The sequence below is a fragment of the Pelecanus crispus genome, chromosome 10, assembly GCF_030463565.1.
Source record: "Pelecanus crispus isolate bPelCri1 chromosome 10, bPelCri1.pri, whole genome shotgun sequence".
In the NCBI taxonomy this organism is placed as follows: Eukaryota; Metazoa; Chordata; class Aves; order Pelecaniformes; family Pelecanidae; genus Pelecanus; species Pelecanus crispus.
Window position 1 is genome coordinate 16,014,604 of NC_134652.1, and position 13,065 is coordinate 16,027,668.

The following is a 13,065-nucleotide window of genomic DNA, read 5'->3' on the forward strand; positions in this document are numbered from 1 at the left end:
ATCCTGTCTGCTCCTTGCGGGGGAGCTCAGGAATCTTTCTCCTGCACCTTGTTCCTATGTATTTTTTGGGCATTTGTCCTGCAAACATCTGAGATTTGACTGCTTTTATTCTTTTTTTTTTGTCTTTGACAAACCTCTTATATAGTTCATCATCCCAAATTGGTTTGTTAACTTCCTCCCCTTCTTCCCCATCCCCTCCCACTCCTCCTCCCCCTAATTAGATTTAGAGTGAAGGGCTAATGGAGTATTACTGTGAGGGACTAGGCAAGCTTCCCAAAGCGCTTACCTAAGGGGAGAGCACTTTGACTAATAGATGGGCATTAAGGCTGTACATCCTGGTTGTCCTGAGAGTGGAAGGAGGGGCCTGAGAGCCCAGAGCAGAGAGCCAAATATTGGTATCACCGGCTGCCTCCCGGTTTCCAGACTGTGCTGTATAGTTGGACCACCACTGCTCTTGGATGCACCCTTAGGGATGAGTCTCAAATCTAACTTGCCCTTTGGTAACACCCCAGCCAGGTGGATTTGATTCCCAGTAGGTGCAATATGGTCCTTCGCCAGTTAGAGATATGAGCTGTTCTGCTTGGGGGAAGAAGGGCTTTTTCCCCATGCTGTGTTTGTACAGCACCTAGTGCAGGAGGGCTCCTTCAGTCCCCTGGGGGATGTTCTGATGTGAATAGCCTGCACCAGTGCTTTGAGCATTGGATCATGCAAAGCTGTCCTGGGTCAACCAGAAGGAGAGCAGAGGGGTCTGTCTGGTGGTACAGGGCACTTCAGGAGCTGCAGTATACCTAGACCTTCCTCCTGGGAATGTCATGAGAGTTTTTTTCCGCTGATGCTTTGGCTTTAAAGCCTCCTGTGCATTTTCCAGGGGCTGCACCCAGCACTGGAGGTTTGGAGGCTGGAGCCATGCAGAACCACGCAGCCTGGGCTTTGGGGATGCACTGGGATGATAGGCAGTGATGATCAATTTGTCTCTCTATCCCTGCTCCCGCAATTTTGTTTCTGAACCTGTGCTAGGGTGCAGAACTGATTGGATCAGCCTGGCAGCCATCACCAACGTCATCTGCAACCTTCAAGTGTTTTGCAGCTCAATCCTCTGGACCCCTGGAGGGCATCACACTGACATTTTAAACCCTGTAAATGGCAGCAGTGCTGGGAGGCACCAGGAGAAAAGTCAAGTGCTTCAGTAAGACATGGGCAGGCATGGGTTTGCACGTGTGTGTTTGCTGGTTAAGTGGATGGGGACACCTAAACTTGGGAGAGAGGTAGCAAAGGCAGCTTGGTGGGGGTGCAAACCGGGGCTGGGCAGAGGGGATGGGAGAGGAAATAAAAATGGAAGGGAGCGAACTGGGGCTGTCATGGCCACAGCACACAGACTGAGGGAGAAAGGCTTTCCAGAAGCTAGGTTTGGAGAAGCAAAGTCATGGGGTCTATGAAACATGGTGGCCAGGTTCAGGGGAGTACTGATGGCTGGGTCTGGAGGTGGTGTCAGGGGACTGCTTATCGCATGTTTCTGAGACTCTGTTTTACCAGGGACAGAGCAACTTGTTAAGTGGACACTGTGCATGCATTCAGCTCCACACTTGTGTTTCACTTGGGGTCTCCAGGTGTTCTCAGATTTCTCTCTGCCACTTGCTTAGAGCCACTTTTTTGGTGTCTGACCTCCCAGTAATCTCACCTTAGGTAAGTGCTGGCTGTTTGGGAAGTGTTTGGTGTGTTCCTGGCTCTGCTCCCTGATTAGCAGTAGCTCTATAACAGGAGAGATGTAGGGATAGATACAGGATAGGTTCAACTTGTCCAGCTTCACTCACTAAAGTCAACACCTGCTCCAAGCTCCTGGTATCCTCCATGAGGATGCTTCCAGAGAGACAGCTCAGCCAAACTGAGCCTGCACACCTGTGCATCAGGAGCCTGTAGGCAGTGATGGAAACATGGCTCTGTGCATCGCCTTCATCTCCTCTTACACTGGCCAAGGGCATGAAACCCCCCAGTGCAGAGACTGATATAAGGACTGAATTTGGCCCAGCTGCAGCTTGGATCACAGCCCTCAGACTGCATCCCTGGCTCTTGGGCTCCAGGCTTCAGGTTTCTGAGTGCTGGTACCTGGTGGTGTGCGCTGGGAGAAAGAAGAACATCCCTAGAATACTGCCAATGTGCATGTAAAGGTGAGATGGGACACATACAACACCCTCCCATTATGGATGCGGGTGATTACTACCATCCTGGCCAGCCACCCATGCAAGAGGCTCCTTACATCTTATTTCTCCCAGCACTGGGGAGGAGGAATATCAGAGCTCCCCATGAGCTGGACACCACTCCCTCCCTGCCTCAGCAAAGGCATGATGTGCGGCCGTGGAGCGGGGTCACTCTGTAGTGCTCCCATCAGGGAGGAAGCCTTCCCGCGCCCCGGCAAACCCCTAGTGAAAGACAATCAGGCTCGCTGTCACCAAGCTAATTCCAACGGCATAAAAGCAGTAATGAAATTCACGGCAGGATTAGCCTCTCCATCCAATGGGCCGGCGCCACAGTGACATATCGTGCTTCTTGCCCGAATGTAACACACCATCTAATTTACGTCGTGTAGCGAGCGGGAATGAAATGTTCATAAAGAATTGCTGAATCTTGTCACCTTAACTGCGGCCCCGGGCTCTGAGGCATCTGTCAGGGAGAGGAGAGTGGAGAAGGAGGCTCCTGCCTTGCAAAGCTGCGACCAGAGCTTTGGGAAAGGGGAGATGGCTGCATTAATCTTCTGGGTCTGTGCAATGAAGATGCAGCGCGTGGGGATGAGGAGTCCAGGCTGGAGGAGGGGGCTGTACAGCTCCCTTGCATGTGCACACTGTACTGAGTGGTGCCAGTGATGGGGAAAGGGCTGTTACATCTTCCCCACCCCCAGAACTGCACGCCTGGGATGCATGAGAAGGGACCTGTGGTGGTGTGGAGACAAGGGTCAGCATCCCTGGAGATCCACATGTTCACAGCAGAACACAAGTTCCCAGTTTCCATGTTGGGTCCCATGTACAGACACACACACCAGTCAGCAACTGTGGGTGTTTGCCTGTCTCTGGAAGCGCCTGCATGTATGCACATCCCTTCTGCCGTGGCTCGGCAGCCCCATTCCCCCTCTTCCCCTCCCCAAATGTTTATTTGCAGTTAATTTTCATGGATCCTAATGGCTCAGATCCTGCTAGGGGGGATTGTGCTTGCCTCTTCAGTCAGAAAGTTTGCAGAAAAAAATAGCCCTTTCCTGTTGTGTTTGGAGTAATAGCGTCTTGGTGTCCGGAGGGGAGTTGGCAAGGAAACAGGGAAGTTTATTAAGAGTAAGAGATTGAATTCCACCGGGTTTAATTGGAAGTGCTTGAGCAAGCAGGGGAGGGAGCAGTCCAGTCCAGCCCCCTGGAAGCAGCAGCACTGTCCCCAGGCTCCACGCCTGTGGGGCTGGCTGGTCCCAAGGCCACCCCACCCCTTTGTCTGCTGGGGAAGCTGCAGGCTCTGGCTGGTTTGCTTCCTCACGGTTATCCGTGCACCCCAGCCTTGGCTTCCTACTCCATCGCTAGGTAGGATCCCACGTGGGCTCTGGAAATCCTGGGTCAGGAGGGAGGCAGCTTTGAAATGGCTGGGAAAAGGCAGTATTGGGGTCTGCATTTTATTCTAGAAGCTGGTTCAGGGCACAAAGCTCTGTGTGCAAGTGAGACACGGCTCCTGTCTGTCTTGCGCTGACCCAGTCCTCTCCCATGAAAATCTGCTGGGTTTTCTCCCTGGGCAGGGACAGCACAGCTCCAGGCTGGGGCTCAAAAGCAGCTGGATGGGTGCAGGTATCAGGTAGGTAATTTGCAGCTGGGATATGTTTTGGGAGAGTAACCTAAACTTGAGAGGCCTGCTCTGCTTTCCCATTTTAAAGCAAATGGGGAGTGAATCCACTTTTGGATCCCAGTCCCCATGCTGTCCTTCAGGGCACGGAAAAGCTTCCAAGTCAGATTCCCATGGATGCAACCATCCCTCTGCCTTGGGCTGGGCTGGATGCTGTCTGTAGAATGAGCTGCAACACCTTTGTGCCTCCACAGCACTGATAATCACGGGCATGCAAAGCAATACGGAAATGTGTCTTTGGCTGCAAAAAGAGCTGAGTGCCAAAACCCTGATCCCCTCTTAGAAAAGCCTCTCTTGCAAGACCTCCTGCCCTGCACTGAGTTGAAAGAGGTATCAAATCTTTGCTGATGAAGGTAAATGGGGGCTCAGACATTTGTTTCACCTTGAATTCAGCTGATAACTCTGCTGAAAATTCCAAATTAAAGAACAATAAATAATTTATTACTTTATTTACTTTAATTCAAAAAATTGCTTCCCCCCAAATTAAGATATATTGCTTCAAATTAAATATTTCATTAAATGTGAGATTAAACTTTTGGGGGCTGGGGAAAGGAAGACTGTTTAATTTGGCTGAAAACCCCAAAACTGCCTTTTCCCGTTACTTTAATTGCAAACTCTGGAACAAAAGTGACACAAATTTTACAAAGTGCAGTTGTGCTGGTTTGGTCTCTGCTCCCACCCCTCTGGGACACCAGTGGGTTTCTCTTTCAGACTCTCCTAGGGTGGCATATGGCTGCAGACTTTCAGCTGCAAATCCAAAAGGAGCATGCTTCTAATCCCAACCAAACCTCACAGGAATGTGCTTTAATTGAAGCACTTTGTGGCTCTTAGGCTTTGCAAAGTCTTGTTTCTCCACAACCTCACCTGATGGGTGAAATTGCCATAGTGGCTGGCTCTGCTACAGCTTTCACCTCTGAGATGAAAACTGGGAGTTTCCAAGGCACAACTCTTCCCAACCTTGTCCTACTTCGTGTTTAACATGCTGTATGCTCTTTGGGTTTTACATATGTATTTAACTTCTTGGTTGATGCCCTGTGCTGGGACTCTTGAAGGTGGGATTTCAGCCATATGCTATACCCCAGTCTCCAGATGTGACCTTCACATCTGATGAGCATGAGATGTAAACTCATGTCTCTGTCTTCTTCTGGTCTTATCCATGTGGAGCTTTTCTACAGTTTCTCACTAGTACAATGGTCAAGCCACAGAGGTCAATGGGACAGAGCCTCGCACAGGTGGAAATCTGTTGACTGAAACAAATGAGTTTGCTAGTTCCCTGGGCAGAGTGATCTGCTTTGTTTGTACTGCACCTAGCATGACTGAATCTGCTACAGGGTGGGATCTCTGGGGCCTGTCTGGCTGCTGCATGTTAGTACCAGCTTTTGTAATTTATGAGGGACTGCTGGCGTGGCTTCCAGTTCAACACATGCCTCCCTAGGTACACATGCAGCTACGCACCAATATAGTCACTGCAGAGCATCTTAGTGCCCTGCATCCTTTAGAAGCGGTGAAAAAGTCCATGCTGCTCAATTTAGGAACAATCTGCACAGACATGATTGCAGGAACAAATAATTGCTAAGGGCTCCTGTTCTTTTGCCTCGGGCTCTGCAAGAAAACCCAAGCTCTGGGTTGAGGACAAGCATAAAAACTGTAGGTCCTATGAAATGGTGCTGGAGCAATAGCATGTATGATAGAATCATAGAATGCTTTGGGTTGGAAGGGACCTTGAGAGATCATCGAGCCCAACCCCCCTGCAGTAAGCAGGGATTGAACCTGTGAACTTGGCGTTATTAGCACCATGCTCTAACCAACTGAGCTAAATATTCTTTCCCTTGTCAGGAGTACCCCTGCCTGGCAGGCTTTGAACAGCAGAAGTGCACAAACCAGTTAGTCATGACTGCACCCTTCCTGGTGCCCTCTCCTCCCATGCCTGCAGGCTCACTTCTGTTAGAATGTCCTTCACTTGTGATGGCATCTGCCCCAGGTTGGCAAAGCTGGGACCATGGTTGCCTTTCACAGGGGGGGTTAGAGCAGCAAGATGAGCGTGTCTGGGATGTTGGGTGGTGTCTGACGGAGGGAGAAGGCTTTGCGGTGCCTACTCCAGGCTGCTCTGAACTGGGCTGGTAGGAGCCTGGGAGGCAGCAAGGCTGTGTGCTCCATTTCTCTTTGGATGTAAAAGGCTCCCTAGAGGGAAACCTCTCCTGTGAGGGTCTCTGCTTTCAGGAGGGGTTTCCCTCTAGGGAGCCTTTTAAAGGGCTGGGAAAATTTCCTTTTCTGAGTTGTCCTTCAGGGACTAAATGGCAGGGACATGCCCCATGAGCAAGATAGCACATGGGGTATGGGGGTTGGCTCTGCAGGCAGGATCCCAACCTCCTCCCCTGAGCAGGTGAATGATGCTGGAGAAGCAACCTCTGAACTGTATGTTTGTTAGCTCCTGGAACTCGGGTCACTCTTGGACTTGTTGGGTCTGTGGCAGAGGGCAATTGCTTTTGGACCTGTGAATCATAATGTCCCTCTGAGACATGGCGAAAGCTATAATTGCTGCAGCAAGCGGGCTTTTGCCAGGCGAACTCTCTTAATGTACTTACTATGTAAGTCAAGAGTATTTACAGGAGATCTTGCTGCCTGTAACTTAAAGCTTTAGCGAAACAAATTGGAATTGCCTTCTGGAGGCCATTGTTATAAATTACAGCCCCAACATCTGTCCACATCTGCAATGTCTAGACAACCCGTCTCGGCTAGGAGAGCGAACGTGGGGGAGGCTGTGATCGCAGCGGGGAGGGGAAGCAAAGGGCTTATGCCGGTGCGGTGCCAAGCACCTCAGCTTGCGCTGCCCCCCACCCTGAGCCCCGCTGCCTTTGAGCATGATGCTCAAAGCAAGGTCCACCCCAACCTGGCCAGGAGGGACTTCCAGGGGCATCTGAGTCAGCAGGAGCCACATCTGCCTTCCCCCATAGCAGCTTGTAGGTTGACACCAGCATCAAATTTGGCCCTTGGAAGCCTTGACTGCTGTTGCCTTATTTATTGCATGTTGGAAGATGTGAGGGAAGGCAGCGCCTTCAGGCAGGCTTGTTCCCGTCTTTCCCTGGCCCCTGTGCAGTGCTTGCGATAAAGAGGCCGGGCCCGTCAGCTGAACGATTGTATTTTTTTTTACAGTTCCTAGCGCAAACCTTCTCATTTATATGTAAAGTAGCCATTAGTCATAGCTCTGTTCCCTCACACTGCCTGATGTACAATCACATTTTGCAGTGGATGAATCTTTCCACACAGCTGCTCTGCTATGAATAATCCGTTGCTGGGCCCATAAATCAGAAAAAAATCATGCACCTCCTTTGCCTGATCCTTGCACAAAGTCATATATTTTACATGAGGACAAGCTAAATATTCATGAGGCTTTAAAAGGCTTTTCTGACTACGAGGTACTTGTTGGGGTTGTTTTTGTTCTGTTGGGTCAGGTTTGGTGGTTTGGGTTTGTTTTTCATCCTCATAAGAAGAAATTTTTCTTCCCCCTTCACCACCCTCCACGCAGCAACGCTGAGCCCCCGGCGATGCTCCTCTGGGCTCTCACATTTGCCGAGGGACCAGCAAATTACTCATCGCTGCCGTCTCAAGGACGGGCTGACGGAAGGTGCTGCAAATGCCAGAGGACATATGCTAGAAGCGTGGGGGGTGTGGGGAGGTGGTCAGGCCTCAGTGAGCAAAGGAGCTGCTTTTGGGGGTAAAGAAGCACCTCCAGATCTGTGCTGGGGGGACCCGGCCAGCTGCAAGTCGGGGTGTCTGTTTCTGTATGTGCACAGTCCCACAGGGCAGCCCAGTGCTCGACACTGGGGCCTGAAGCAAGGTTTTGGGGGTGGGGGGGGAACTGGGAAGGCTGCTGACAAGGGCTATAGCCCCTGTTCAAGAACATTGCTGTCATCCTGATTTCTTTTAATCTATATTTTAAACAAACTACCCACAGAGTCTATGGAGAAAACCAGGGCTTCAGCAACTCCTGCTTCCTGATGGCCAAGCGAATCCAGGGGGGAACCAGCACCATGCAGCCCCAGTGGTAAGATGGGGAATGAGCTCAGGATTCCCTGCTCAGGATCCCTGTGAGGAAACCAAACTCCCAGGATCTAGCCTTCCAGAGACATCCCTCACTCTCTGCCTTGGCCATCCAGAGCCTCCACTGGCAGCAACAATGCTGTGTGAGCAGGGAGGGCTCTCAAACCCCAGGAGGGTCAGGAGACCCTGATAGTGTGAAGACAAGAGGTTTTCCATCTGGTATCTGCTGAATTAGCAGCTCCCCATCACTGAGAGGCACCAGTCTCATCCTACCCTCCCCTGCCCTGCAGTGCAATTTCCACCTGCCCTCACAGTAGCTCTGCCATTTGTCTGATCACAAGAAAAGCCAGTTTGACTTGCCAACAAAGATGTGTTTAGTTTGTATTTCCTGATTATTGTTTTTCTGCCACTATAGTGAATTAAAACAGTTCACCATGTTAGCAAACAAACATCAGACTGGCAGAAGGTGAGAGGAGGAAGCACATGGCTGGCAGAGACAGGAGAGGGGATATAGCTCCCCTTTTCAGCAGCACAAAGGATAAATTCAACTCAACCTGTAATGTCAATCCATAGCCTGACTGTTCTGGTTTCTCTGCAGACATGCCTCTCTCTCTGGTCATCCCCTCCGCATGTGCAGCCTTGCACATCTCCTTAGTACCAGGTAATGGGTACTGTCCTGCTCCAGCCATACAGCGGACATACTTCACAGTACGAGGTCTCGGACTCTCTTCTCTTGCTCTTGCACGACTGAGTAGCAATGTCCCTTTGTCCTAAAAAAGCCCCTTTGCCCACAGGCTGCAGGGAGCCATCCTGCCCCCAGATCCCCCAGGCCACTGCACACCAAGCCCCTTTAGCTGAGATGCCAGCGCCTTGTGCGAAGCACGCCGCCGTCACAGACGAGCTGGGATGGGGAGGCTGAGCTGAACCACTGGGATATTTCTGGGTACAGAGGTCCCTGTCTCCCTCTCACAAGCTCTTATGCTATCAAACGTTGTCTGTGTGCTCACTGCTGTGAAACACACCCGCAATAAACGGCGCTGCCAAGATCTTGCAGGACAAAGGAATAGCAAAAGGTTCTTCCACTGGTGCTCTCCCCTCTTTTCTCTTCCCTTCCTTTTTGCTGCAACTTGGAAAGAATGAAGTCAAAGGACTGCCAAAGCAGAGGAAAACAAGGCCAAGCACACACAGATGGTGAGCCCACAAATTTAATTTAAAATCATCCTTTATTATTCAAAATATTAAAATTCAGGCAATAATGCCCAAAGGAACTGCACTGATTAAAGCTCCCTAATGTTTCACGGCCAAATCTTGCTGCTTCCTCCAAGGGTCACTGGGACAAGAAGTAAAACCCCTCTGGAGCACAGAGAGAGGTAGGGCTGTACCTGCTGTAGATCGCTTAACCAAACAGTTACTTACTGACCCAATCAGCTTCACTTAAAGCAAAGCACCAGCTGTTCCTTACCCAATTAATGATTGCCACAGCAAATTAACATGGCGTTACACCAGGCGTGGATGTGGTCCGCAGAGTCCAGAATGCACAGAGCAATATGCTATTGCAAAAATAATCACAGTAATATCTTTACTGTTAGGTAGCATCCTTCATCTGGAAGGATGGTGAGCTCCCTGTGCGCTATATGGCTTGCTTCATGCAATATGCTCTGCAGTGAGGGTGTGGAGGGCAGGAAGGGGGGTATATGACTGCTGTTACAAGGGGAAAGTAAGAGGAGCTGGTCAGGGCAGCTCTACTGTGGCAGAGACAACACTGACCACACATGTCCGGCTCTTGGTTCCTCCAATCCAAACAAATTGTTATTTAATTGGTTGTAAATCTGCTGAACTTGAAGTGTGCCTTCCTTCTGCCTTATATGCTGCAGACCTCTCCAACACCTCTGCTCCCGCTGTGTGATGTGGCACCCCAGTGGCACAGGGCTGTAGCAGGGATCTGGTGGGTGTCACAGCTCGGTGTGCTGACCATTCTCATGCTCTGGGCCTCAGCGGACACAGCAAGCTGGTGGGTGCAGACCCAGCCGCCCAGCTGCTGCAAGCATCCTGCGGTGGGAAGAGGCCACAAGGCTGGTCTGCAGATGCAGGAATCCAGGCAAGGTTCACATGGTGAGGTGTTACCTCCATGCTCAGTGCTGCTGGGCCAAGTGCTGCCTCTCCGAATCCTTCCTCGGTCTCTCTGTACTGTGGTGGAGAATCTCGCCCTGTCCCTCTGCAGTCGTCCTGCATTGTGGGGTCCCGACAGTAGTGTAGCAGAATAACTGAGCCACTCTCTTGTTCCACCAAGGTTAAGTCCAGCACCTAAACACTCACTAGTTTTGGCTCCACTTCATTCATGCTTTTTATGACCCAGAGACGTTAATCCCCTATAAGTTACAGTCCAGACAGATCAACCAGCCTAGAGGGCTTTGGGACAGTGGTGTCTAGGGCTGAAGCATTACGCTTTACAATTTTCCTACAATTAGGCCAGCATCAGATATTATTGACAAATAAACCATGCAATCAAAGCCTTAAGCCTGTCACACTGCTGCAAAGAGGACCCATTTACATCCCAGCCAACTGCAGGATGCCTGGAGGGAGGAGACACAGGAGAGACAAGCCCCAAGTGTCGGCGGCCCCCGGTTGCCTGCAGTACTGTTACAGGAGCCGTCCTTTTGTAATTATAGGACTCCCTCATTATAATTACTGTTATTTATATAATTGTGGTAAGTGTTTTCAGTGCTGTCAGCAGTCTGGAAAATGCCCAGCCCCATTACAGCCAAACATTTCAGGCGTTTCACTGCTAAGAGTCTGGGCTTAAAGTATGATGACCAAGAGCATGGCTGGGCCAGTCCAAGAATAGCAGCCCATGTCCCGGTGACCTGAAAGCTTTCTTTGGAAGATTTCTATGCCTTGGGATTGTAGAGGGAGGACTTAAGGTTATCCCTGCCTCCTTCTCTCAAGCCACTGCTCTGGGAGTGCAGCTCAACCCAGCATCACACCCTCCATGGGCTGGCATTCCCCGTCACCTCTGCTGGGTCATTGACTGGAGGACACACTCCTGGCACTGGGTCATGAAGCACCACCCAGGTCATACATCCCTGCAAGGAATCCAGTAATGAGCATATTCACTGCATCGTTTTCCCTCTGATTATCTTGTTTAAATATCTGGAGGAGATGGGGTGTTTAAATAAAATGAGGGAAGGGGCTGGCGCACAGGAGACGCTGGTTTCATACCTGTGACTTGAAGCTTCACTTTATAGGTCAAACACAGGAACAAAAAGAATGGGTTTAAGCCATGTGTCAGCAAGCAAGTGCTGACGTTTGTGGCTGGCTTCTTTGCATCTAAATAGGAAGAAATTCAGGGTAACTCCTTAAGATGCAGAGTCAAATATATAAATGCAGCAAGGAAAAGGATCTGAACGTTTTACTGGATGACAAACTGCACAGGAATCAGTGTCATGTTTGCTATAGAGAAAAGAAAAACTTATCAGGCTCTTATAATTAGCACTAAAGACACAGGAGGTAATTCCTCTCTGCTGCTCCATGCAAGGTGGCTTCAGCTTTTGGGCTCTGTCCTGGTTTCGGCTGGGATAGAGTTAATTTTCTTCCTAGTAGCAGGCATAGTGCTGTGTTTTGGATTTAGTAGGAGAGGAATGTTGATAACACGCTGATGTTTTTAGTTGTTGCTGAGTACTGCTTATGCTAGTCAAGGACTTTTCAGCTTCCCATGCTCTGCCAGGTACACAAGAAACTGGGAGGGGGCACAGCCAGAAGAGTTGATCCAAACTGACCAAAGGGCTATTCCATACCATATGACGTCATGCTCAGTATAGAAACTGGGGGGGGGTTGGCCGGGGAGCAGCGATCGCTGCTTGGGAACTGTCTGGGTATTGGTCGGCGGGTGGTGAGCAATTGCATTGTGCATCACTTGCTTTGTATATTATTATTACTATTATTATTATATTGTTATTGTTATTATTTTACTTTATTTTATTTCAATTATTAAACTGTCCTTATCTCAACCCAGGAGTGTTTCTCACTCTTACTCCTCCGATTCTCTCCCCATCCCATCGGGGTAGGGGGAGTGAGCGAGCAGCTGCGTGGTGCTGAGTTGCTGGCTGGGGCTAAACCATGACAGGCTCACTGTAAAAAATGTAGGAAAATTGGAAAGAGATTAGACAAAATTAACAAAACTGAGAGGATTAGAAGCGATGGCTGCCAAAGGGTGAGCTGGTGTTGTTTGGTGTGCAACAGAGAAGATAAAAGAGGGGGAAATAGTAAATACCCTCCAGTCTACGTGCAGCTGCTGTTAAGGGCATGCTGATCAATTCTTTTTTTGTTTGCTGGTTGGTACAGCAAAGAGAACTTGGCCCAGTTTTCAGGGAAAATTGATTTAGCGTCATTATTAGAAAAAAAGCTAAGCGTAAGGGCACCGAAGCACCACGGGAGGCTGTTTGTGTGAGGAGTTTTCTTTACAGGACCCATTCGAACAAACATCCCTCAAGAATGACGTTAAGTCTATTTGACCCATTCCAGTGATGCCAGTTTCCCTGTTTCATCTCTCCTGCCAAGGAGCAGCAATGGCCCCGTCGGACCGGCTTTCTCTCTGTACAAAAGTCACCAGATATTTTTGGTACTCGTTCTACGCATGCAGGGGTACGCCGGTGCATGGGATTCATTTTAGGTGGTATACCAGTAACAATTGCCTTGCAAATCGACAGTGCACAAGCATGGAGTACAACCAGAGCAAAACAAGGGAGCAGCCAAGCTCTCGCGGGCGCCGTGCGGTGAGGAGCCTGCGAGGGGAACCTGCTGCCGGCCGCCCCGGCACCCCGCCATTAGCCACACGCCAAAGGCTAATGGCAGGGAGCACAGGGCTGTGACTTGGGAGCCAGCCTTGCACCTCACCAGGGAGGGTCTGGGGCTGGAAATGGCCCACATAGCCCCTGCGGAGAGGGGCCTCCCTCCCGCCCCCGCCCCAAGCCCGGACGCCCCCCCCCCCCCCTCAGCCCCCGCCCGCAAGACACAGCGGCACAGACCCCAGGGTACTACAACTCCCGTCAGCCCCCTCTCCCGCGGAGGACGCATGCGCCGGCCGGCTCCCGGCGTGCCCCCGGCCCCAAGGCCTTTCGGGATTTGTAGTTCCGAGTCGCCAGCGGGCCCTTTGCCGGT

General features: G+C 50.5%; 1 protein-coding gene across 1 annotated transcript in view; it reads right to left on the minus strand.

Moving 5' to 3' along the window:
- The window catches only part of OGA (O-GlcNAcase), a 457,590-nt gene that overhangs the window by 122,301 nt on the left and 322,224 nt on the right, over window positions 1-13,065 (minus strand). The window lies entirely within an intron of this gene.